This window comes from Lutra lutra, chromosome 3 (assembly GCF_902655055.1).
Source record: "Lutra lutra chromosome 3, mLutLut1.2, whole genome shotgun sequence".
Classification (NCBI taxonomy): Eukaryota; Metazoa; Chordata; class Mammalia; order Carnivora; family Mustelidae; genus Lutra; species Lutra lutra.
This window is the reverse complement of record NC_062280.1, coordinates 104,151,401-104,176,237: the sequence shown is the minus strand read 5'-3', so window position 1 is coordinate 104,176,237 and position 24,837 is coordinate 104,151,401. Positions and strand designations below refer to the sequence as shown.

General features: G+C 47.7%; 1 long non-coding RNA gene across 3 annotated transcripts in view; it reads left to right on the top strand.

The window, feature by feature from the left end:
- Window positions 1-24,837, top strand: part of LOC125095462 (uncharacterized) — a 50,205-nt gene that overhangs the window by 4,458 nt on the left and 20,910 nt on the right. For 2 of the 3 annotated variants that reach the window (XR_007125901.1, XR_007125902.1), the window contains exon 2: window positions 11,069-11,285. This is a non-coding gene — a long non-coding RNA (uncharacterized LOC125095462). Of the gene's footprint in view, window positions 1-6,894; window positions 6,986-11,068; window positions 11,286-24,837 lie in introns of all 3 variants that reach the window. The other variant, XR_007125903.1, reaches the window with a different exon arrangement.

The window sequence follows — 24,837 nt, the reverse complement described above, 5'->3', positions numbered from 1 at the left end:
CTTCCCGGGGTTTAATAGGGTATAGGTAGGGGACAGACTGGGGTGGGGACTGACACCCCGGAATTAGTTCCCTTTGGAAATCAAGTAAATTTACCCCAAGTGAATACTTTTCATATAATTGGAGGATGTTGAATCCCAGGGGGAGGAATTCAGAGCTGGCCTTTGAGCCAAAAGATGACTCACGTCTCCTTGGTGTTCAGGTTTGGAACTCAAACCCTAGGCCCTTGAAAAGTGTGTGTGTGTTTCCTCCAAGAGGTTAGGGGACCTACGTGGAGGCTGTATTTGAACTACTTCAACCTCAAGGAAAGTCCCTTTTTTTTTTTCCTGTATTAATTTCTGTAGTTAAGGACCTTATAAAAGAGAAGGCTGTGTGAACTTTTCCTTGGGAATCCTAGACAGTGAGCTGTTGGCCTCTCTGCGGGGCCGAGGATTTAATATGCACAGAGGTGGGACGCCAAGGATCAGGGTAAGTTCCAGAACCACCCAGGATCAAGACAAAATCGGCCCCCTCAGATGACCTGACTCCTTATCTTCGGCATCAGGACTGAAGAGTCATCCCAATTCCTGCGGTGTTTCCAGACTTACCTAGAGTGTCTTCCCTGACGTTCTGACAGGCAGACGACAGAGTGGAAATGGAAGTTTATGCCATTGTTTAATCATCTCGGCTCTTCTTTATCTATTTTCCCGGGTGGGAGGGAGTGAAGAGATTACAGGAGGAGAGGATTTCTGGGAATCTTTAATGGTAGAGAGAAAGCTGATCTTTTTTTTAAAAAATGGAGTTTGCCATTTAATAAATAAAACTGCACGTGTCGATCTGGGAAATGTGACGTGTGTTTGAGTGGATAAAAGATTCATGAGGAGTCAAATCATGGGATGTTTTGGATGAAGCTTCGTTCGGTGTCCGAAGAAGGCAGGTCCTTCCCTTCAGGTAACTTGGGGCAGGCCTCAGCCTCCTGGGCCTTCATGAGGGGGAGGAGCCCACCAGACTCCTGGGGCCACAGGTCACGTTTGTCTCCCAAGTGCCTGTCCTTCCTCCCCAGCCAAAGTAGTAGGAAAGGCCGCCGAATGGCTTTATGGGGAAAGGAGTGGAGGCAGCCTTTGAGCTTTGGGCACTGGATTTGGACTATTTTCTTTCTATCACAACATGTGTCTGAATGGTGGGAACTTTCTACGTAGGAGAGAATTATTTCTGTGCACAATTGTCCGTCCTGCTAGGAAAGTTATGGCTGCCCTATAAAAGGGGACTGCCGGTCTTCCTTTGTCCTAGGTTGGGAAGGCCTCCTGGTCAATAAATACATATTAATCATGTAAAAGGATTGACATGCAAATGAAGGGCACCACTGACAGGCCCTGGATGGCAGAGGGGAAGCCCTTCTGCAGCTGTGTTCCTGTCCGGAGGAAGCCAGGGCAGCACCAGGCTCTTTGCTGGGCGTTTCTTAGAGGGTTAAACACCCTTTTCTAATAATTACGTGAAAGAGTTAATTGAGCTGGAGATTGCTTTAGGATCGTTTGCTTGCATCCTTCTTAGCTTTGCCAAATCTCCAGGTTTGTGGGTTTTTTGTTTTGTTTTGTGTGTGTGTGTATGTTTTAAGTTAAGTCTGGGGATAGGCAGGCCACCCTTTGGATCGCTGTGTCTCTGGGCCCAACTGGAAGTCTCCAAAGGTACTTTGTTCTTCTGATCAAAGAAAAGTTCAGCCCAACAGAGAAGTGGTTAAAAGCTTAGCTGAGTTTTTTGAGGAGTGCTTGATATTATAGGAATAATTATTAGTTGCCATTATGAATTACTGCTTATAAAATAGCATGTTGTACATTTTCATAGCTTTCTTCACAGAGCACAGTGCAAAGACAGTGCAAAATAACCTTGCTATAGGCAGGACTAAGCTTTGATTCAGATTTTTCTACGTGCGTGACACCTGTGGGTATGTTTAATCTGCAGCAATGATTTTCAGAATACATATGATCATCAAAGAATTTGATTTGGTGTCAGGATAGGTAGAGAAAATCTTTTGCTCTAAAGATAAAACAAAAAGCAGTGTTACATACTAGCAGGTCTTTGAGGTTAATGTAATTGCTTTATCCACTATGAATTATTAGAATATAAGGAAATATCTTAACTCCTCTGAAAGACTCAGTTATTCTATATACTGAAATCAAAGTGGAGAGTATTTGGGCAAATGGATGGTCTAACTTTGATTTTCCTCCTTTAGGGGTGCCGGATGTTTAAGGGATGGACAATTGGAATTTACATGATTTAGGCTCAGAGTTATGCCTAAAAGTGCTTGTTAGCTGAAACATAAGTGTTCAGTAACTTTGGAATTGGTCCGCAAAGCAGATTTTGATGATTTTTGTGCTCAGGCCAGAGGTGTCAAAATGGGCCTTAGTTTGGTAAAGACAGTGGATGGATGTCTGCGGGTTCTGGCAGGTCAGGGCCTGGGAATAGTTCCCGGGGAGCCAGGCGCATGGGCCTGGTTGCTGTCTTTCTTTTGTGGTCTGTGTCTAATCTTATCCGACGCTGTGCAACTGGGTAACAGGTCTAGCCACACCGATTGGAGGAAGGAAACAAGTGGGAATATAAACGGTCTTCCTCTCCTGGTATGAAGCACTAAACCTCTGTCTTGTGGACTGAATGTACCTAAGGATGACTGAGGGACCCCGCTCCTTCTGTATTTTGCGGCTCTATTAGCACTCAGACGAAGATATTGACTTGTCAAAACATTTGCCTCTTCCTCTTTAAATAAATTCATGAAAATATTTTTCGATGGGGCTGGTCGGCTCTGAAATCCACACCCAGTTTGAAATCAAGCATCGGGTCTCCACCATTCTCACTATGGACATAGTATGCGTTAGTGCACTTTGCTAATGTGTTTCTAGATTCTGAAGACGCGGATGTTACCCAGAATTCGAACCTGGCAAACATGTTGTGTATTGAATGACTGCGTGTGTAAAAAAAAGTAGCTGCTGCCAGAGATAAATTATTTAACATGATTTTCCTGCATTGTGGATAGGCAGGCTGAGCCTCATTTTTTGGATTATGATTTGTATTATGAAATGCTTATCAAATGTTTTCCAAAGATTAGTTTAATTTTAATTAAATAAACCTTTCTCAAGAGGAGGCTCCCAACTATTTCTTGTACCCAGAGGCTAACGTACTTGTTGGTTTTAATTATTTTCTGCTGTTACCCAAACTGCTTTGGGTACTCCCGCCCAATTAAATCAAAAGCGCAGGTTCCTTATACACAATATGTTTAATATTTAATTTTAATTAAATTAATTAAATTGTTTATTTAATTTTATGTGCATTATTGTGCATAGAATGATGCAAAATTCATGATAGGAAGAGTTAGCGTGGAGAAGTGAATCAGAGAGCTTTCCAACAAGCTAATTACGGAGCTTAAAGGAAACTTCCCCTTCATTTCCAGGGAAACATCCTTACCAGAACCTGAACTTTCTCTCCCAGCGGTCCATGGCCGCGGCCACTGTGACTGCGGGTCTCTTGGCCTCTTTTCATCTTCTGGAGCTCGCCTTGCAATTTGCAGCTGCAGCAGCTGCTTGGCAGAGGACGGGGTATGTGCGGGCACGAACACCCCGTTGTCACGGCTCATGCTCCAGTGACATTTCCTACTTTGCTGAACAAGGATTCACCAGCACAGTGCTCCTGGAAGGGACCATTTTCTCCCAAAGACACAAGCAAAACTTCCAGAAATGTCTTCCCACTCAAGAAGGGCCCATTCTAATGGCTTTGAGCTGCCAGATCCAGGCCAGTGCTTACAACCATAAAGGTTCCTCCGGGGGGGGGGGCTCACCTTATGGTTGGGAGCAGTTCCTTTAAGGGAGGGGGCCATTGGCTTGGCTCAGTTGCCTCTTTAGGGCACGGTTTCTCAGGAATGCTTTCCTCTGCACTGTGCTAGGCTTAACTGTCTCTCGCTGGAGTGCTTCATTCCTAGGAAATCTGGTGTAACAGACGTAGGAAAATAGAGACCCACAAAACCCTCAGATTTCTCTCTTGTCTGAGTCATCTCTAAAACAAGGGGCTCTGGAATAAAAAGTTTGAGGTGCCCGAGTTAAAGGAGCCCCCTGAATTTTGAGGCATTTTATTATCTATCTCTCTTCCCGATTTTCCCTGACTTAACAGATAATGACACTATCACCACTGTGGCCTGGCCCTTGGGGCACCTGAGCCAAATTTTCCAAACTTGACCTCTTGAGGTGACGCACTCACCGGATATCTTTTCAGTTTGGGGTCTGGCACATCTGGGCCACAGTTGACTATTTTTATTTATACAATTCATAACTCTGCAATGTCTTTTTTCAAATTTTGGTCGGGGGTGTTAGTTTCTTTCTTGAAGCCTTTTGCTTATCGGGACCCATTAGCTGTATATAGTGAAATATAATCTTGGACATGATTCGCTCAGCCACCGGGAGGAAAAAAAAAAAAAGGAGAGGAAAGAAATAAATGGAAAGAAGGCAAAAATTGAGAAAGGAAAAAGAGGGAGACAGAGAACTAGTCCCTGTAGGTGAAACTGTTTCGATTCTCACTAGCCACCTTACTTGAGAGCGGGATGTTAAAAATAAATTCTCCTTCTCTTCCTTGTTGTTGTTTTCTTCTCCCCGCCCCCCAGGCTGGTTTTGTTTCAGTAGATTAAATATTATCATAAAAGTAGCTGATGATGCAGGAAATTAAAAATCAGGTTGTGGAATATTTTCCGAAAGCCTTTTGATATCTGCGGTAGCTACCCAGTTGGGGCAAACATTAGTTTTAAACCGAAAGCATTCGTCAGGATGAATTTTTGCTTCAAATTCGGGAAACACTGCAGAGCCCAGTTAGCCTGAATGGAAAATCAAAGTGGAAAAAAAAAGCAAAAAAAAAAAAAAAGTAAAAAGTGATTTTAGAGGGAAATTAACGTTGGCTCACTGGGCATAGAAAAAGGAACGTCCTCAGTCTCCATTTATGCTGCACCTCTGTAAGCTTAAAAACATTTTTTTAGTATAAAAGCCAAACCTGTGTGGCTACAAGACTTATAGATGAGGGCAGAGGCCATCGAATTTGTGGGACACTGCTGTGTCACCACGTTTAGCATCAAATTATGAATGAAACAAGAAGAATGAATAACAAATTAGGATTCGTCTAAGCTTAGCTTTGTGCAGTGGGACAATGAAAATTTATTTGAATTCTACTCCTTGATGAGGTTACAGATTTTCTCCCCACAGAAGATACACATTCATGTTGTGGAGACAATCATCGGAAGTTCATTTTCTGCGCCTATCTTAGAAATCTTTTCATGGAAGCAGGAAAGTCCCACATAGATTTCAATTTTCGACAAGCCCTTGCCCTGGGGAACTTTTCCTTTGCCCCTCTGGATGGAGGAATCATTTGTTAGAAATATTTTGAAGGTGATAGAATTAGCAGCGCCTGAGTTGTGTGTCTGTGTGGGTGTGCCGCTTTGTTTTTGTTCTTTGTCGCCGACGTGTAGGAAAACAATTGTTAAAGATGTTGGCTTTTAAGAGTCCTACGTAGGCCTAAGAAATGATAGGCTTCTGACAGATGGACCGTCTGTGGAAAAAGAAAGAAAGAAAGAAAGACCGTAATTTCCAAAGCTGACTGCACTTTCAAAAGTACAGTCAACTGTTCTTCCTCACCTAACTGGAACCGGAAAATAATGTGACCCTGGCTAATGCCTTCACCACATGCTGAAATTGGGGCAAAGAAAGGAAAGGTGTCTGGAATGCTCACAAGGGAGCAGACAAGCAGACAAGTGAGATATAGTGGGAACAATTTCTTGTGTTGCTGGATGTGAGAAAAATTTTCAAGCCCTTAATGTAACCCATATGCATTATTATTCCAAGCTTATTAAAGAGGCTAAATAGATAGACATATAAGATAGACGTAAAAATACCACCTGCTCACATGACGAGAGTATTGGGGGAAATGAAAACAAAACATAAGCCGCTGTGACTGCTGCTTCTTGGCTGTGTGAGCATGTGTTACACCTCAGGGAAGTCGCCTTATTATTATTATTGTTATTATTAAGCAACCTTTTGCCTTTGAAGGGTTTGAGGTTCGCAGGAAAGGGGTGGAGACAGTTGCCTATTTGACCGTTACTGGAATAATGACGAGTTTGCCTCTTACTGAGTTCATTCTCAAGAGCCCAATGGCTTCTTGCTGAAGTCGGATCTGATGGGGTCTATGTGGCGGTGTCAGGGCTCGTGTCTCCCTTGAAGAAGACGCACAGGGCTTCAACACAAAATGGGTCTAGAAAATAAAATGACAGTGAAGCCCAAGCAAATAGCTCGGTGGGGGCTTAAAACAATAGCCATGTTTCATCAAAGGAACTGCTTTGCATGGACTGTTTTCAAGGAGACGCCCCTGTGGTCTCACCTTGCCTCCCTTCCAGCCTGTTTCTGTAGACAGGGTCCCTGCTAGCTTGCTGTGTCCTTCTCTGTGTCACCTACGAGATCTGACCACAAATGGGGCAGAACCTGACAACTACCCTCCCCCCCACCCCCCGCTGCCCCCTGTACCCTCGTCCAATTTCCTTTCCAAGTCCAAGGCCTCTCTGGTGCCCCTGCTCTCCTGTTTCTTCTCTGGGGCCTTGAGCAGTAAGCAGTTAATTTATTATATGAGGTTTTGTCTCTTAATTTCAAAAGTGGGGGGCTAGGGAGGTAGAGCGTGTGTGTGTGTGTGTGTGTGTGTGTGTGTGGTGTGTAACCCCTCTTGGAAATCAATCACCAAAGTCCCTCCTCAGAGGTCTTAAAAATCTCCTTTTGAACCCTCCTCCCGCTGACCCCCTCACCCTCTCCCTGCCTCCATCCTGACGACTTCCTAATCACATTCAGGCCAAAGGCAGGGCCTGGCTACCTGGCTGCAGCCCAGAGGATATTTTATTTTATTTACAGATAAGCTGTTAACCCCTGAAATATGGATGCTTCTGGAAGCTGTGGCACAAGGAAGGCTGGCCTGCTCGGGCAGTTCCAGCCCAGAGCTGCGGTAGGACTCTCCTTAATTAGCTGTGTCATTTAGAACAGAGCCCACAAGCCAGCAGGCTGGGGAAGGGGTGGGGAGGGGGGCGCCCGGCCCCCTCCCAGCCTTGCCCCCTGAGGGGACATGGAAACCTGTGTGTAGCCCAAGGCCTGGCCTCGGAGTGGGTTCCACTCCAGGCTCTGATGGGATCTCTGCTTTCGGTCACCAAGTGGGTTCCAAGGTGATGATCTCATACCTGGTTTATACAGTTTTCTGGGCATCTCTAAATAACAGTTGACCACTCCGAAGAAGGACCTCAAACGGATATGCCGTTCCTCCCACCACCCCGTACTGACTCCTGATCTTCGAAGAGCGTCCCTTTCAGAACGACCTCTATGAGTTAGTGTGCAAATCACATATTCACACACATGCCCTGTCATAGACAAATCAAAGCAGTTTTGTGATTTTATATCCAGACCTCACTCTTGTTCCAAATGGCTTCTCCCAGCCAGATCACTCACCTTATTCAACAGACTTGACTCAAAAGGACTTTCCACTCTTTCCGAAACTCAGATCTTCCTCAGAAGCAAGAAACTTCTCTATCACGGGGGGTTTTCGAAAGAGTGTGTGACATGTTCCAGCACACTTCCGGAAGAGTTCTTAGGGGGTTGAAGCATGGCCGTTGTAATTGGAATAAACTTTCGAGTCCCTGGGTGTCTCTTGGAAGGCGACAAAGCACACAGTGGAGTCTCTGAACGCTTTGGGTTGGCAACAGTTCCATTTTCAAAACAATGTAGCCAGCAGACCCTCACCCCACCAGGACAGCTTGGACTTTGCTCCACTGATCACTGCACAACCAGTAAATGTTTGAATTTCAAGAAGGGGAGGGCAGGTTCCTAGGGTGCAAATCTGCAAACCTGAGGCCTGGTTTTAAAGACACGGTAAAATGTTTGGTGTCGGAGAACCTGGTAATGGTATGTCTTGAGCAAACTCTATTTGCATCTTTAAGACTTCTCCAGTAATATAGATGTGCAGATAACAATGATGTATAAAAATTCATTAGCCATGAAGCATGTTCTGAGAATGCACTGTTGGTGAGGGAAGGCCTAATCTTTAGCAAGTAAGTTTCTTTGTTTCCATTCATTTCACACACACACACACACACACATCTCTATTTTGTAAGTAATATGTATATATTATAAGCAGCCCCATTTGACCCACCCTTTCTGCTAGAAACAAGGGCACAGGAAGAGGGCTAATTAGGAAGGCATCTATGCTGGTAAAGCAAGGGCTCATAAAACAATTTGGGGGGAGGTACTTTGATGTTTGACATTTCCTTATACCTAAATTCCTGGTTAGACTGTTTTATGTCGGATTGCATTTGTGGGCACTCCAACCCAGCCAGTGCATTCTGGAAACTATGCTCAGGGCCCATAGGAAGAGGCATCCAGGGTCAAAGAGAGCCCCAGGAGCAGAGGGGAGGGGTGGGAGCACATGCGTAGAGACGCAGGGGTGGGGCTTCAAGGACTCCCAACAAGAGGGGTGGAGCATGGCAACTTCTCAGACTGTCTTAACCACCACCCGCTGAGCTTTCTAGCCCAGAGCAGGGTGCTGAGGTTAGGAGGCCAGCTTCTGAAACCAGCTGTGTGATCTTAACTAGGACTCTTGTCATCTCTGGATGGGAGCATAGTATTTGCAAGATGAAATGACTGGATGAGCTCAGCAGTTCCCTACTTGAGGTCTTCCAAGGGAGTCTCCTCGGGAAGAGGGACCTGTAGTAAGTTCCAGTGTTTTCAGGTGGCTGCTTACAAGATCTCCCGCTCTCTGCTTGTTAAGGTTGCCTTGGGCACCCACACTTGACATGTTCTAGCTTTGGGCTGGAGGTAGAGCAGTTCCTTGCACTCATGGATGCTGTTTCATGCTGACCGAGAGCTCTGGCTGCCCCTTACATGTGTCTTTGGTTAATAAAAAAGGGAAAATATATGTATTGTTATTCAATGAACATTTAAAAATCAATAACACTTATAAATAATATGGCATATTGTTGGCCCTTAATAAATGGTAGTCATCATTATTATTAATATTAACCTAGCTTATCTGGTTGGCAAGAGCCTTTAAAATGGAGAGCATCGCAGGGACATTTATGGGGAGACGGTTGGGAGTGCAGGGGGCTGGTTTCCAGACCCTTCTAGGAGAAAATATGGTCTCAGCTTCTGCTGGCTGCAGGTTCCTGGTGCAGGAGGGCAGGGTAGGCACGTGAGGCCTGGTGATCCAAGGCACTGACTCCCAGGGAACAGAGTCTCCAGTCTCCTATTTCACCTAGAGCCCACCCTTCTCCCCAGCTCCTCCTTAGTCCTGAGCTGGCCCCAACTGCTGGGTGGACCAGCAGTCCAGCTCTGGTGGGATGAGTCTTAAGACTGAACTTCAACAACCTACGAGTCTGGCCACCTGACCCTTTGCTAACTATGGGTTGCATGCTCTGAGGAGAATAGGGATGGGGTTAGGGAGAGACATAAGACTTAAATGGGACAGTTTTCTTCCTTAGCGAGTTTCACATCTCCTTCTTATCAAGGTGATGCAATTCAGAGTGCAAATGCACGACTGCTTTCACAGAATTTTATGCCACACATTATAGTAAGAACTACAATTTATTGACTACTTCCTATCTGCCCAGCCCTCTCAGGGATATTTGCGTATATATTATCTCACTGACCTTTTAGACGAGCCCTGTGAGGGGTATCAGTATTTCCATTTGATGATTTCAGACACTGAGGCTCAAAGAGGTTAAGCGACTTGACCAAGATTACACCGCTGGGCAGTGGCAGAGCTGGGATTTAAAGCCCATGTTCTTTTCAAATATTGAAGTTTTGTTGCATTCTATATGAGGAAGACAAACATTTGACAAGTCCCTGAAGAGTCACAGAGTGAAAGGTAATCCAGAAATGCTTCTAAGAAGAAGAAAGTTGTTGTTGTTGTTTTTAGTGGAGAGTTTTGAGTTGGCTTTTGAAGGAGAAAGGGAACAGGAAACAGGGAATGGAAGGGTAAAGTGTGGACTGAGCTGAGGACCGCATGCATGCGGGAGAGGCGGGAGAGCTGGGAGGCTCGTTCTATGGTGAGGGCAGAAGGCTGAGCCCCTCTAAGGGTCAGATTGAGAGTGATGTCATCATGGTTGACGCTTGGGGGATAGGTGACATGGTTAGACACCTGTCTCTTTCCCATCCTTTTGGCTCTGCCTCTCTCTTTGGCTACCAGGACCTCTCTTCCCCCTGGTGGCAAGGGCTGCTCTGGCTCTCCTTCTCTGTGGACAGCAGTCAGATTCTGGGAAAAATAGGCTGGGGATTCACTTTTGTGTCCCCTCCCCTCCTCCCCTCTCCCCCTCTACCCTACTTCTTCTCTTCCCTCCCTCTCCTTCTCCCTCCTTCCCTCCCTCCCCATTCCCTCTCCTCTCTCCCTTTCTTTTCTCTCTCCTTCCTAATATTTTCTTTTTAAGACTAGCATTTAAGCAAGAATAAAACTTAATGAGAAAAACTACTCATAGTATAGTTCTACCACTCCGTCACTCCAAACCGCGATTTTTCGCTTTTCTCCAGCACCTTCTAGCTCCTGTCTGTTTGCTCCCATCATGCTGACATGGGTAGATACAACCTTTTCTTTCTTTTGACATTGATATCAGAACATTTTTTTCCTACATTGTCTTTGTGATCACAAAATTGTAAACGGTTGTCTGTACCCCACCGGGCCCCAGGGGTGCCCTGATGGACAGAAGCTTCTCACCATGGCTGCATTTCTAGTTGTTTCTTTCGAGGGGGGCTCCTTTTTTGCTGCTCTTGTCACTGGGGGACCCATGAGGTGGGCAGGAACTGTGGGAGCAGAACATAGAGGGGTTGGGCTGCCTGGGGAGAGGGACAGGGAGGGCAATAACTGACAGAGAGGCCTTGGGGGTGTATGTGGCTGGTGGGAGCCAGGAGAATGGGATGGGGCTGCCAGCAGGGTGTCTGATATTTATTTCTTGCAACTATTATGAGGACTGAATGAGATCATGTTTGCAAAGTGTCTAGCATTCAGTAAACATTAGTTCCCTTATTGCTCTTTCCTTCCCTTCTCCTTCAGATGGTCTTGAACAACTCAGAGGTGTTGGTGATGGATACAATTATCTCTGTATAAGGAGGCCTTGGCTGTGGGCCTGGCAAAATGATGGTCAATGCACTTATTCAACAGATGTTTGCAGAGCACCTGCTATGTTCTAGAATGCGGGCCTGAATGAGACAGTCAAGACCTCTGCCAACATGGACCTTATAGTATCGTTGGAGAGACAACCAAGAAACAGGTAAACACAAAGTTAAGGATTTCCCATAATGTTAGTTCTGTAAAAGGATGACAGATGTTTACAGTGGAAGGTCAGGGGTGAAAGCTGAATTTTATCTGGAAAGGTCTGGAGGGGTATTTGGTTGGAAAGCAGGGCTATGGGGTCTGTCTCAAAATGGTGTTTTCTTAAGTTGGGAGTTTATTTGGATGTGCCTTTGAGAGTGAGCCATTTAGGATTTTATGGGAGGAAGAAGCTAACATAGGCTTTACCCAAAGCCCATCCTCTCATGCCAGCTCTGTTGGGGGATAGTTAATGTTTGAGCCAAGTTCTGCACAATGAGAAGGAACCAGCATGTGAAGTTCTGGGGGAAGAGGTGTGTGGCCACGTCCAGCACTCAAGGAGGTGTGGGAAGAGCGGGGGGCAATGTGTGTGTGTGGGGGGGCTCTGGGAGACTGAGCAGGCAGGACCTGTGGACGAGGACACAGGTTTCTTGGGTTTGATTTCCAGAGCAGGGAGTCCCTGGAAGGCTTTCAGCAGGGCCGGGCTGTCCTGGCAGGGTTCAGGGTGTAGACAATCAGACATTAGAAAATACTGTAGATGAAGTGGTAAGTATGATGGGCAGACCCAGGCGTAATTAGGCCTTCCTGGAAATGTTACACATGCTGGGTGCTGGCGGATGAAATAGGACGTGAATTGGTATGAGTGGACTACGTGCTATGGCCAACGAGCCACTCAGAAGAGACACCACCATTGCAACATTTCTGTGACTTTGAGGCCAAGGGGAGACCTGGGGAGGAATCTGGGAGGAGCCTGACTGGAGGACAGTGCCCAAGGCATGGGGCAAAGGAAGGCTGGGGCTGCCATGTGTGTGGGAGGGGGGGGTCCCCCCTGGGTGTTGGATGCCTCCCTTTTGCCTCCTGGCATGGCTCCCCCAATCAGTGACTGTGTCCATAGAGCCTCCAGGCCTCAGGTGGGTGCAGCTTCCCCTGGGGTATTTGTGGTCTTCCTTGGGTTCCCGGGGCCTGGCCATGGTTGCTTCTCTCAGGCTTCTGCCTTGCTTCTGCCAAGCACTCATGTCTATAGAGGTACCGAGAAATACAGCTGGATTGTTGGGATTCTCTTATGATTCTTTCAGAACGAGTGCGTGTCTATCAACTCGCTTGGGTACACGTATTCAGACATTTCTGGTCACACTGGCTTGAGCGGCTTCTGGCCGCCATACAGACCTGTTGTATGGCGGCTGTCAGACTCCCTCCACATAGACCCCCACATTTGGGTCTGACCTGCCACTCCCTGGCAACCCACAGACGTTTGTATACATTCGTGGACCTGCTATAGTGTAACTCACCCCATCTGTGGATACACACCCAAACTCCCAACACAAAAGGCTGCACCAGCAGAAGACCCTTGGTCTCCTGGACCCTCCCTCTGAGGAGCAGGTCTGGGTACCATGTGCCGTTCATGGGGCTCAAAATGCAAATTCCAATAGGTAGGTGACCCTGAAACTGTGTTTCATGACCCCTTAGTGAGTCATGAAGTCAATTCACAGGGTGGCATCTAACTCGCAAAGAAAGTGTAGTAGGTAAATTTGCATGGAATAGGGTGGGAAATATGAGTAAGTCTGTCCTGTATGTAGTAAGGATAAGTGTAACGTGAGCTTTTTTTTTCAAATGCATATTATGTGTACCAGATTGCAGTGTAATTTTTTGTTTTTACTGTGACTTGTGGCAGAAAATGTTTGAAAGGCACCACAAAACCTTTCTTAGTCTACCGCTTTGATGGGCAGTAAAGAGAAGTCCTTTCCCCTCCCCTGCCCTCTGGAGATGTTGGCTTGTGGGGAGCCTGAGCCCCCACAGAGCTCGGTGATGTGGCCTAGCTGTGCCCTGACCTGGTGTGTTGGAGGGGTGATGCTGGCAGCTGAGATGTTGTCTGGTGGGCTGGCTGAGAAAATAGCCAGAAGATGCTTATAAACCAGAATGGACAAGACTGGTGGAGGGTTTGGTGGCAGCTGAGGCTAAGGCTCGAGCCAGGTTTGGGCGTGGGGGTAGGGGGTCACTGGCCTAGAAATGTAGGTAGGGGACTTGTCTTTTGTGAAGGTGGATAGTGATATTTGTCACCTGTGTATTGAATCTGGGTGGCAAGGGAGACTTTTAGTTGGCCACAGCCATGGTGGTCCTGTGTAGGGTCTGGGGAAGAGTTTGGGTTGGAGGTGCAGGTGTGGCTTCTGTTGCACGGGTGGGAGGAAACGAGGGTTCTGGGGTGTGGGGGGTCAAGAAGAGACCCAGGAGAGAGCCCTGAGAAGCACTGCTATGCAAGGAAGGACCAGAGACAGGGACACTGTGATGAGGGCAAGGGAGAGGCTGTTCTAGAAGCCAGGGGGCAAGTTCCAGGGAAGAGGCATGGCCTGCTGTGTCCCAGGAGTCACTGAGCAGAGGATCTAACCAGAGAGGGGACTTGAAACAACTAGAGAACTGCTGGGGGCTGAACTTTATGCTGCTGGCTCTGTGGGCCAGTGTGCCCCTGAGACATGCCAGGACTTCCCTCAACACATCATCATCAAGAGCCAGAGAGGAAGAGAGTGAGGTTGGGACAAGGTGGAGGTAGAGCTATACTGTCAAGCTGGCAGGGCCACTGATCTCCCTTCCCCTCAGCCACTGAGTGACACAGCCCCTTACCACAGCAAGGGACATCAGGAGACATGAGTTATAACTCAGGCCATCAGGAGCTCCCCTCACTCTCCATAGGCTTCATTTCCTGACCTAAAAATGAATGGGGTATTACCAGAATCATCTCTTAGATCTCTGCCTTCTCTAAAATTATTTGAGGCCATCTGTGAAATGGGCTTTATCATCCTTGCTCTGCCTCCTCCACAGGAGGAACACTTTGGAGAATTGTCCAGAACCATCAAAGCAAGAGTATTAAGATTATAGTCATCATTCTGGGTATTTACACAAAGGAAACGAATACACAAATTTGAAAAGATACACATACCTCTATGTTTATGGCAGCATTACGTAAAATAGTCAAGATATGGAAGCAACCCCAGTGTCCATCACTAGTTGAATGGATTAAAAAAGGTATATGTACACAATGTTCACAATGGAATATTACTTGGCCATAAAAAAGAATGAGATCTTGCCATTTGCAAAAACATGGATGGATCTAGCAGTATTATGCTAAGAGAAATAAGTCTGACAGGGGCTCCTGGGTGGGGTAGTCGGTTAAGCTTCTGAATCTTGGTTTCGGCTCTTGGGGTTGTGGGATAGAGCCCTATGTTGGGCTTCATGCTCAGCATGGAGTCTGCTTGAGACTCTCTCTCCCTCTGTCCCTGCACGTGTGCTCATTCTCTCTTTCTCTAAAATAAATAAATCTTAAAAAAAAAAAAAGAGAAGTCAGAGAAAGACAAACATCATATGATTTCACTTATAGTGGAGTCTAAAAACCAAAACAGATGATTAAGTAAACAAACCAACAACCAACAACAAAAATGGAAGCAGATTCATAGAGAACACACCGATGGTTGGTCAAAATGGGGAGATAGGAGGAACTGAGGCAGAAACTTACTAACCTAGCAAGTAATTGTTGGGCACGGCCTGGGTGCTGGTCTCTGTTAGATGCTGGGGTTTCCATGGAGACCAGGATACAGGACTGGCCATGAGTGCTCCCCGCTGGGTACACAGCAAAACCACCCCCACAGCTTTTCAAATCCGGATTCCATGGGTCGTGTGCTACCTCTCTGAAAGCTTCAAGGAGGTCACCTTGGCATGTGTCTATTGAAAAAAAACCCAGGGGGGATTTAGTTGCACTTGGAAGCGTGAGGACCACCCACTGAGTGGGAAGAGGCGAAGCAGCTCCCTGAGATGGAGTGGGAAGGGCTGGAAGAAAGCGGGGTTGTAAGTGCTGGGACAGAGTGCTAAGGAACCCTAGAGAGGGGTGTGTGAACATTGATGCCATCAGGGAAGACTTCCTGAAGGAGATGCTGCCTATACTGAATTTTGAAGGATGTGGGAAGAAGGAATAGCAGGTGAGAAGGCACAGAAGTTTTAAATGGATGGCCATATGGTGCCTTTTAAAAGTATCTGCATATAAAGTACGCAGTCCAGGTGAGAGGTATATCTCATAGGCAAGCCCACTTGTGACCCTGAGAAAGTCCATTGCAGACCCCTTCCTTTTCCCAACTCGGGCCAGCTTCCATCATAAGGCTGGATGTGTTCACTGGGGAACTCATTCCTGTTAATAATGGATTTATGCAAACAAAGGTAGCAACCATATCAAACCAGACCAGGACAACAGGCAGGCTTTTCTCAGGTTTTCCCAAGATCAGGCAGGAACAAATGGGTGAATTTACCAAGGCCTCATTATGCTTAGGTCTGTTCTGCATTGTTGCTAGCTATAGTAAAGTAAGTATTATTGCTGCCGCCTTAGCGGTTCAGAGAGATGGAGAGACTTGCCCAAGGTCACACAGCAAGTGAGTAGAGAACTCGGACTTGGGTCTAGTCCTACTTGGGCACACAACGAGATGGCTGAGAGTGTGGAAGCCAGATTTGCTGGGCTTGAATCCCTCGTTCATGTGTCTGAGGGATCGCGGGGCAATTTCCTTCAGCTCTGGGCTCAGTTTCCTCTTCCTTATGAAGGGAGGCTGACAGAGCCTTCCTAGTAGTGCCGTGGTGAGGACTGAATGCACAGTGCCTGCGCGTAGTGGGTGCCCTATCAGTGGTCCTGAGAACCCCAATGCTGGTGGCAGTCACACTCCCTCCCAAGCCTGGCCTCTTGCCCTGTCACCCAGGGAACAGGTCTGAGGGACTCAGATTTGGCAGGGTCCAGGCAGCCTCTGCAGCTCTGACATTCTGGAATAGGTGGTGAGTCCAGTTTCTGGAAACACAGCTGAAGTCCGGGATTAACTTGTCTGGAGGCAGGTGGATTGTCCCTTTGACCTTCCTGAGCACCCAGTTTGCTCAGCTCAGCAGAGGAAGGTACAGGGACAGAAACCTCCATGTCTCATCTGGGATGGTGTCATCAGCTCCTGTCAGGAGGCTGGGCTGCCTTGTAGGGCTCTGGGGAAAACTATGGGTGTGGAAGTAAAATGGGTTGTTTGGAGAGGGCGCTGGCCTACTTGCATCAGCGGCAGACAGGAGAGCAAGAGAAAACTCCGGAAGTACTCAGCTTTAAAACCCTTTGGATGCAATCTCTAAAGGGCCTGTGTGCATGGGTAGGCACCGTGGCACAATGCAGAGCCATCAGAGGCCGCCAGGGCATGGCTGGGGGGCAGGTGGAGGCCTGCCAAGTGGACTGCAGCCCAGGTGGGAGGAAAAGGGGGGGAATTTCTATGTAAATGAGCCTGACAGAGGCAGGTGATGTGTGTGTGTGTGTGTGCGTGTGTGTATACGTGTACCATGATGGCAACAACACTCGGAAGGGCGCAACCTGGAAGCTTCACGAAGCTGCAGGAGAAGAAAGCCAGAGACAAAGGACTAGGAAGAATAATGCCAGGGCAGATGGGCAAGAGTCTGAGCCTAGGACTGGGGCCTGCTACTTCCAATACCCCCAGCTCTGGGCTTGCTGGAGTGGGGAAGGGGCGGTGGGCCCAGGGCAGGTCAGGGTTGGGACGCTCAGGGTTGGGATGCTCCTGACAGAGCTTTTCCTATGCCGTGGTGGAAACAAAAGACGCTGCCTGCTTCTCTCCTGTGGGTCAATTGAGGTGGAGAGTTCGGGCACAGTTATCTAGAAAATGGCATCGGAATCCATTGTGAAAGTCAAAGGACTTCTCAGTTTGGCTCAAATCATCCCGGCTGTGTGGCCCCAATGATTATTTTCCTCAGCCAATTCAAAACAGTAATGGTTTGCCACCAGGCCCTGTGGGAACCTGCGTATCTTCAGGGCCTGCTAACACAGGGGAGGCACTCAGGGAGAGAATACTGAAGAGACAGAAAAGGAACTCAAGTGCCAGGCGGGCTGAAGAGCATTCCAGGGGCCATGAAGAACACCTAGCGGAAGAGGGCCTCATCGGCCAGGGAGCCAGAGCTCACCCAAGCACCCCCACACGGCCATGATGATTTCACGTGATCAGTAAGGGCAATGGCCACAGCCAATGGTTGTGAACATTTGCTCTGTACAAGACTGTTCTCAGTGTTTTGCATTTATTAAGTCATTTAACTCCTGTGAGAGTATGAGGTAGGTGGGATTCTGAAGCGCCTTTGACTAACATGGAAACCGAGGTACAAGAGTTCAAATTCTGTGCACGAGGCCCCAGAGTGAGGGCCAATCTCATGGGGAAGATAGGATGGGCGCCATTTTGCAGCTGAGGAAAATGAAGCCCAGAGAGACCAAGGTATCCAGGATCACAGGATCACTGAGATGGGTGCAGAACCCCACACTTGGCTGGCTGGCCTCTGGGGAGGCAGAGGCCTGAGTGAGGCATGTGTAGACCTTTGACTGCCTTCATGCTGTGTGCGAGCCACTGCCCCAACCCAGGCCTTTTGACCTGAAACAGAGGCACTTTCTGCTGGTCCTTTATGCCTGGGGACCCTCAGATACCCTGAATCCCCCCCAGGTGCTCCAGAACCCCTGGGCTGCTGGCATCCTGGGGCCTGCCCTGCCTGCCAGGAGCAGGTTTGCCCTGCCGTTCGGCTTTCTCCACAAGTGCTCCCAAGCAGAAGACGCAGCCAGACCTTGGGCTTACTCAGAGCGACCTGGGTCAGTACTCAGCACAGCACAAGCCTCCACTGTTAAAGCAGCTCGGCTGTCTGACATCTTCCTGCTGGGCCCTGTGAGGGGTCAGACTTCATCAGTGGCTTGTAAACATTTGGGGCCAAGTCCTTTTGTTTAAATAACATCTTGTTCGCAAGTTTCATAAGACAATAGTGGTGCTGGGCTGGCCGAGGATGGCGAGCCCCCTTACAGCCTGGTGGCCAGCCTTGTCTGAATGCTGTACAGGCCACACTCCTCAGGGCCCCCTGGGTTCCTTGGAGCACATGTGAACCTCCGTGAGACAGGTGCTTTCTGATATCCCGTAGTCTCATGGATACACACTGAGTCTCGTGGAGAATCAGGCCTGTGTCTTTGGGTCCAGGCCTGCTTCTGGTCTGTTTTGGGGAGCAGACAAGGCAGGAAGTAGAGAGAAAGGACAAAGGCTTCTGGGTCCCTTTGGCCTTCATCCCACTCAGCAAGTGCACTTGTGGGCTTGGGGTGAACAGACCCGTGTTTTAATATCATGGCTTCCAGTTCCTAATTGGGTAACCTCGGATAAATCATTCCACGTATGCAAGCCTGTTTCCTCTCCTTTGGAAGGGTGCTGGGTTTGAGTAATGTAATACCTGTGAGCCTTTGGCCTGGCTTCTGGTGCAGTGTACTTCCTTGGCTACAGCACGGGTCTCCAGGGGTGTTTGGGTCTGGCTCTGGGAGGCACGTGCTGTCAAGGCTGGACCCAGGCTTTACTTTTGGCCAAACTGGGAGGTGCTCTGGGCTCCTCCTTTCTTTGAGCTGTCCCTCTTCTTCCTGCTCCCCTTTGATGCCGCCAACAAAGCTTCCTTGGTCATGACATTTCCTGGCCTGACAGCTTGTCTTGTCAAGGTAACACACTCTTCGAATCTCCCAAGGTGAGCATCAGCAAGCCGGCTACACTGGGCTCCTCTCCCAGGCAGGGCAGTGAATTTTGTCCACTAGAACTTGGCCGAGCTCTTCTGGCTGTGTGACCCTGGGGCATCTGGCCTGCTCACCTCTCTGCCCTCAGTCCCCAGCTCCAGCCCAGGGCACTTCAATGGCGTATTGGGATAGAATGGTCTTCCCTCTTTCTGATCCGAAAGAGTGATCCTGAAAATAGAAATGTCTGGCCAGGTCCAGGAGTGTAAAAGGAGATTCCCTTTTGTGAAGACCCAATGCCCTTTAAATTATGGAAGGATCTTGCGACAGGCCTTTGCTGTGAGGCATGAGGGGGAGGGTTTGTTGTTTTGTTGGGGAGGTATGTTTTTTGACCTCAGAAAACGTCAGTCGAGACTATGGATTAGGGCAGGAGGGAGAAAGGAACTTGTTAGACCCAGACCAATACCTTCTTCAAGAGGCCAGAGAGGAATTCTTTGATGAAAACAAGCCATTCCCAATGCCAGGGAAGGAGTTCTTTGTCTCCGTGGTAGCCAGAGAAGTTGTAGGATGGATGCCAGGAAGAAATATATATTTCCCAGGGGAGGGCGCAGACCAGCTGAAGGAAATCAGCATTTTTCCAGAAAACCATGATGGCAGTACCAAAGGCCAGCCCAGCTGCCACTGTCCAGATCTTTCGAAGCCTATTGCCTAGTCCAGCGCCCCCAAGTCTGGGGTGCTGGTATTATCCAGGGAATGGAACACAATCGTGTGTGTTTTCCTGCGTGATTATAGCTCTCACAGTGTGAGCCTACAGAGTGACTCCAAAGGCCAACCCAAGGGCTTCGGGGACTATCCACATGGAAGGTGTTGTTTCAGAGGCTTTGGCAGAAAGACTGAAGTTCAGGGCTGCTTGCGGTAACCCAGACTCCTGTCTGCTTTGAAGGCCACTGAGTATTAGGTCTGAATTCGTACACCTGTGTGGTTGCCCTGTGGAGGTGGCAGTAGAGGCTCTCCCAAAAGATAGGGGACAAGGATCTGTGGCTCGGGGCAGTCAAGACCCTTACGCTAAGAGGATGCTTCTCTTGTCCGCATCCAGAAACAGTGCCCGCTAGGAGAGTGGACAGCAAAACCCTTGGCCTAGGGGCATCTGCTTCTCTGATTCAGATGCCCAAGCCGAGCAGGACCTTATAAAGCATCTAGTCTAACCCCTTCAGCCTACAGGCCAGGGAAGCAATCTGGACCTGTTGAATGACTGGCCATTGGCATTCCAGCGGGCATTTTAAACACCTCCCACCCTTTAGAATAGGACCAGCATCCCCAAACACCACTGGGCTTATTAAGTAACCCACAGTTAGGGACAGGGTTGAAACTAGAATCCAGACTATAAAAAAAAGGCCATCAGGAAAAAAAAAAAAAAAAAAGACCAAAACTAATGCCATAAACAAAATGAAATGAAAAACTGGGGAGAATGTTTGCAACTCATCATACTGGGAAAGAGTGAATATCTTTAGTATCAAGGAACCATTATAAATTAAAAAGGAAAGAGCCAGCGACTCAACAGAAAATTTATCCAGGAATGGACATCATTTACAGTGGAGGAGGTTCAAACGGCTCTTAAAACATTTACAGAGTTGCTCAACTTCACACAAAAGAGCAGAAATACACATTTAAAATATGAGACACTGGTCTTTACCCATCCAGTTGGCAAAGGTCAAAAAGGTCTACATCATGGGGCGCCTGGGTGGCTCAGTGGGTTAAAGCCTCTGCCTTCGGCTCAGGTCGTGATCTCGGGGTCCTGGGATCGAGCCCCGCATGGGGCTCTCTGCTCAGCAGGGAGCCTGCTTCCTCCTCTCTCTCTGCCTGCCTCTCTGCCTACTTGTGATCTCTGTCAAATAAATAAATTAAATCTTTAAAAAAAAAAAAAAAAAAAAGGTCTACATCGCCTAGTGCCGGCCTAGGCTGTGGGGAAACAGACACTTTTATACAATATTGTTGGAAGCATAAATTGATAAAATCTCTATGAAGAGTAATTTGATAATAACTATCAAAATGAAAAAGTCATGTTCCTTTTCACCTCCAGGAATCTTTCTTATAAATACATTAGCGCACTTGCAAAGTGAGCAGATACAGGCCTATCAGTAAAACACTGGCAGCAACAAGAGGGTTAGAGTCAAATAATTATGAGCCTACTTCCATAGGGGACTTCTTAGATAAATTATGGTATACCCAGATAATTAAATATTACACAGCCATTAAAAAGAATGAACCAGCTCTCTGGATGGATATGGAATAATTCCTAATGCATATTGTTATGTGACCAAAGTAACTGCAGAATATACGCAGCCATTTGCATGAATAGTAATATATGTGTGTGTGTGTGTGTGTGTGTGTTTGTATATATGTATATATGTATATGTGTATATATAATAGTAATATATATGTATACACACATATTTGAAATTGCTTGTATGTGCACAGGTTCTCTTTGGAAGGATACACACAAAATCACAATGGGGCCTCCGGGAAGGGAAAGTGGGTGGCTCTCAGCACAAGTCTTGGCTGAGCACACGTCTGGGCTGGGGTGGAGGGAAATTTTCACTGTATGCTTTCTTGTTTCTTTTGAATTTTGTTTCATATGTGTCTATTCCTGGTTTAAAAAAAATGACAGTTAATTCAGCTCCGGAAGATTCAGAGAGGAGGGTCTCGGGGCCAAACTCACCTATCATCCCAATTCCACCTGGCTGACTGTGACCTTGGTGGGACGCAGACCAGAGAGTGAGGCTGTGTCTGGGGCAGATTCGGCTGTGGGCCAGAGAAGGCCTGGGGTGGGGAGGAGCTAGGCTGGCTCAGAAGGTCTGGGGGACCCCTCCCCCAGTACACTGGAATCAAAAGGGAGCATCTGAAATGCGAGTGATCTTGAAAACAAATGGCTACTTGGGTCAGATGGCAGGCCCATTTCCCAGTGCCTGTCTGACGTTTGCTCCTCGCACGCAGTCCGGCAGGGTGAGGTCTGTGAGGATAGGGATGGTTGCGTAGCTTTTTGCAGGCCCTGGGGTGACCTGCGGTGACCCGCCTGAGTAGTGCTGAGCCCCAGTGTGCCCCGGTGACGGTGACGAAGTCAGCTGGCTTTTGAGCTCAGGGGCTATTACCGACGCTGCTGCATTCTCTGAGGTGAGATCTGCACTGGGAACAGGTGGGAGAGCAGAAAGAACAAGGCGTTTGGAGTCCTGCTGATCTGGCTTTGGGCGTGAACTCTACAAAGAGGGGGATTATAGTGTTAAATCCATTAAACAAGGGGACTCTAATGTCATCGTGGCCTACACAAGGAAACCCAAATCTAAGCCTGTAAATGCCTCAAGGTTATGAAACCCAAACGCCAAGGACGGCCCATCAGAGACAGCCAGCGAGGGGTTCAGCAATAGCCGATCAGTTTCCTCCCGTTGCTCTGGCATTTTCTCTTTATAAATCCTTCCCTGAGCTCCTGGAGGCGGAGCCCTCCTCACTATTTTTGGTTTGATGCTGCCCCATGTTAATCCATGTTCTCTCAATTCATCTGTTCAACATTTTCATATGTATCAGTTTTATCTTTTAGCAATGGATAGGAGCAGGATCCTTAAGCTTTCAGTCTCCGGTTCCCATCGGCAAAGTGGGAGTGATCTTATCCACTCCGCAGGGCTGTCATTCAGTCTGATGTGAGTGAGAATACCATACCCGGAGTCTCAGCGTCTCCCAGACGCCCCTGTGGCCTGGTGCAGGTGACCTTCTCGGACCATGGCAAGATGGCTTAGGTTGGAATCCTTGTTGTGCAAATAATAAACTGTGAGATTTCGGGTAAATTGCTTAACCTCTCTGTGTTACATAACCTATAAAACTGGATTAATAATAGTACCTAGTTTACCTAGAGTTGCTGTGAGCATAGAAAGTGAGAAATAACTGGTTCCATAAAGCACGTAGCGTGGAGCCCAACTTGGAATCACCAGTCAAGAACGTCAGCTGTCGTTCTTATCATGAATATTGTTTTGGAACAACTGGATATATCAGTCAATGACTGATCTTAAAAGTTTAGTTATCATCGGCACCTGGGTGGCTCAGTCCATTAGGCATCTGACTCTTGATTTCAGTTCAAGTCAAGATCTCATGGGTTGGGAACATGGGGACCCCAGACCCCCAGAAACAGGCTCCATCCTCAGCGGGGAATCTGTTTTTCTGCTTCTCCCTTTCCCTCTGCCCCCTCAGCCCCCGGCCTCAGGTCTCACTCTCTGTCTCTCTCTCAAATTAATTAATTAATTTAAAAAAAAGTTTAGGTATCGGGTTGAACTTTTTCTTTCTTTCTTTCTTTCTTTTTTTTTTTGGACACACAGTGAGAGATGCTGGAATTGGCATCCTCAGTGTGGGCAACTTACATTTTCCAGAGATACAGGTCAGGCAAATGGGCAAAACACAGCCAATTAGACTCACCATGAAACTGCATCCCATCTGGCAGGGCCCATGTGGGACCAGGTCAGGGAGGAGTCATGAAGGGGCTTATTTCAAAGAAATAAAAATTGCCGAGCCGTGCTGTTCAGGGAGAAACACGGGGCATTTGGAGTGGTCTTTGAAGGAAATGGAAATGAAATTCACAAGACCTTGGTGGAGGGTAGAGGCATGGGTCTGCATCATGGGAGGATGCTGGATTTTTTGAGAGGTTCTGAGTACAAGGAAAGGGAGGCCGTGTTTGGGAAGCTGCAGTGTTTTTGGCTTTCTTTCCGGGAAAGAAATGTTATGGAGGGTGGTGAGGGAAGGCTAGTGGAGCCAGAAAACCTCTAGGCAGAACAACTGGAAGTGTGTAAGCTGTTGCACAGGCTCGAGACACTGGCTTTGAGGGGGCTTAGCATAGCAAAGAACCCAAAGAGTTCCAAGGACATAGTGGAACCGATTATTGACGTCATGTCAGAATGGACATTTGTCAGAGGGATTTAATAGCAATAATAATTCACTAGGCGCCTCCTCCCACATTAGATGACACATCCCAGCAGCACCAATAGTGAGGAGTCCCAGTAATCGGGAAATGAGGGGAGTGGAAAGGAAAAGGGCTCAATGCAGGGTACACATATTCACTTACAAAATAAGCCAAACAACACATCCTACAGAGAGTACACCTGGGCCCACTGGGGCCTCCTGCCTCCCCAACATTTTAGCAGAACTTTGTGTAATTGATTGCCTTTTGATTCAGGAGTTTCTAGAAGTGTGTTTCCATCCTATGACTGGGCCAGGCTAAAACTCAAGGTGGGGAGAAACCGCGGCTCTCCGCTGCTTCGGGCCTCTATGTTTTTTGAGACAGAAGCATGGGGGCTCTTTCCACCCATGTTTCCCGCAGATCTCACTTAGGAGACCACTTCCACCCTGATGTGTTTGCTAGGATAGCACATAGGGTTCCGAAGCAGGCTGACCCCAGCGTCTGATCGCTCCCTGGTTACACTCTACTGAATGAGAGTGTAATCCCAGGCCACTTTCACGGAGGGGAGCTGCGCTGGGCCCCAGCTCTGGTCCACAGGAGACCCTATGACAAGGGACATCCCGCCAAAGCCCACCCCGGCCCTCTGGGATCGTTCCAGAAGCACCATGAATCTCAGTGGCCCTTGGCACAATGAGAGAAGAAATCGAAACAGGATCTAGGTCCAAGCTGTTACTTAATTACGATTATTATTTTTCATTTCACCACCAGGAAATTTCAACCCCAGGATGGCCGAAAGCAGAAGGCCGCACACCCTGGAGTCGGAAACCTATTTTGTAAGCACTTCCTCGCAGCCTCCCGAAGTTTAAATATTAATTTGCCTGTAATTGGCGGAGAAAACAAACAGGCAAATTAAAAACGCAACAAAGCTGACTTTCTCCTTCCTCGGAGCTCCCTCCCTTTTCATTTCACTGCCGCCTAGAACGGGATATAAGACAATGGGACCCGGAGCTGGGTGGAATTCTAAGCCCAGGCTTGCCTTAAAGCTACAATATGGATTTA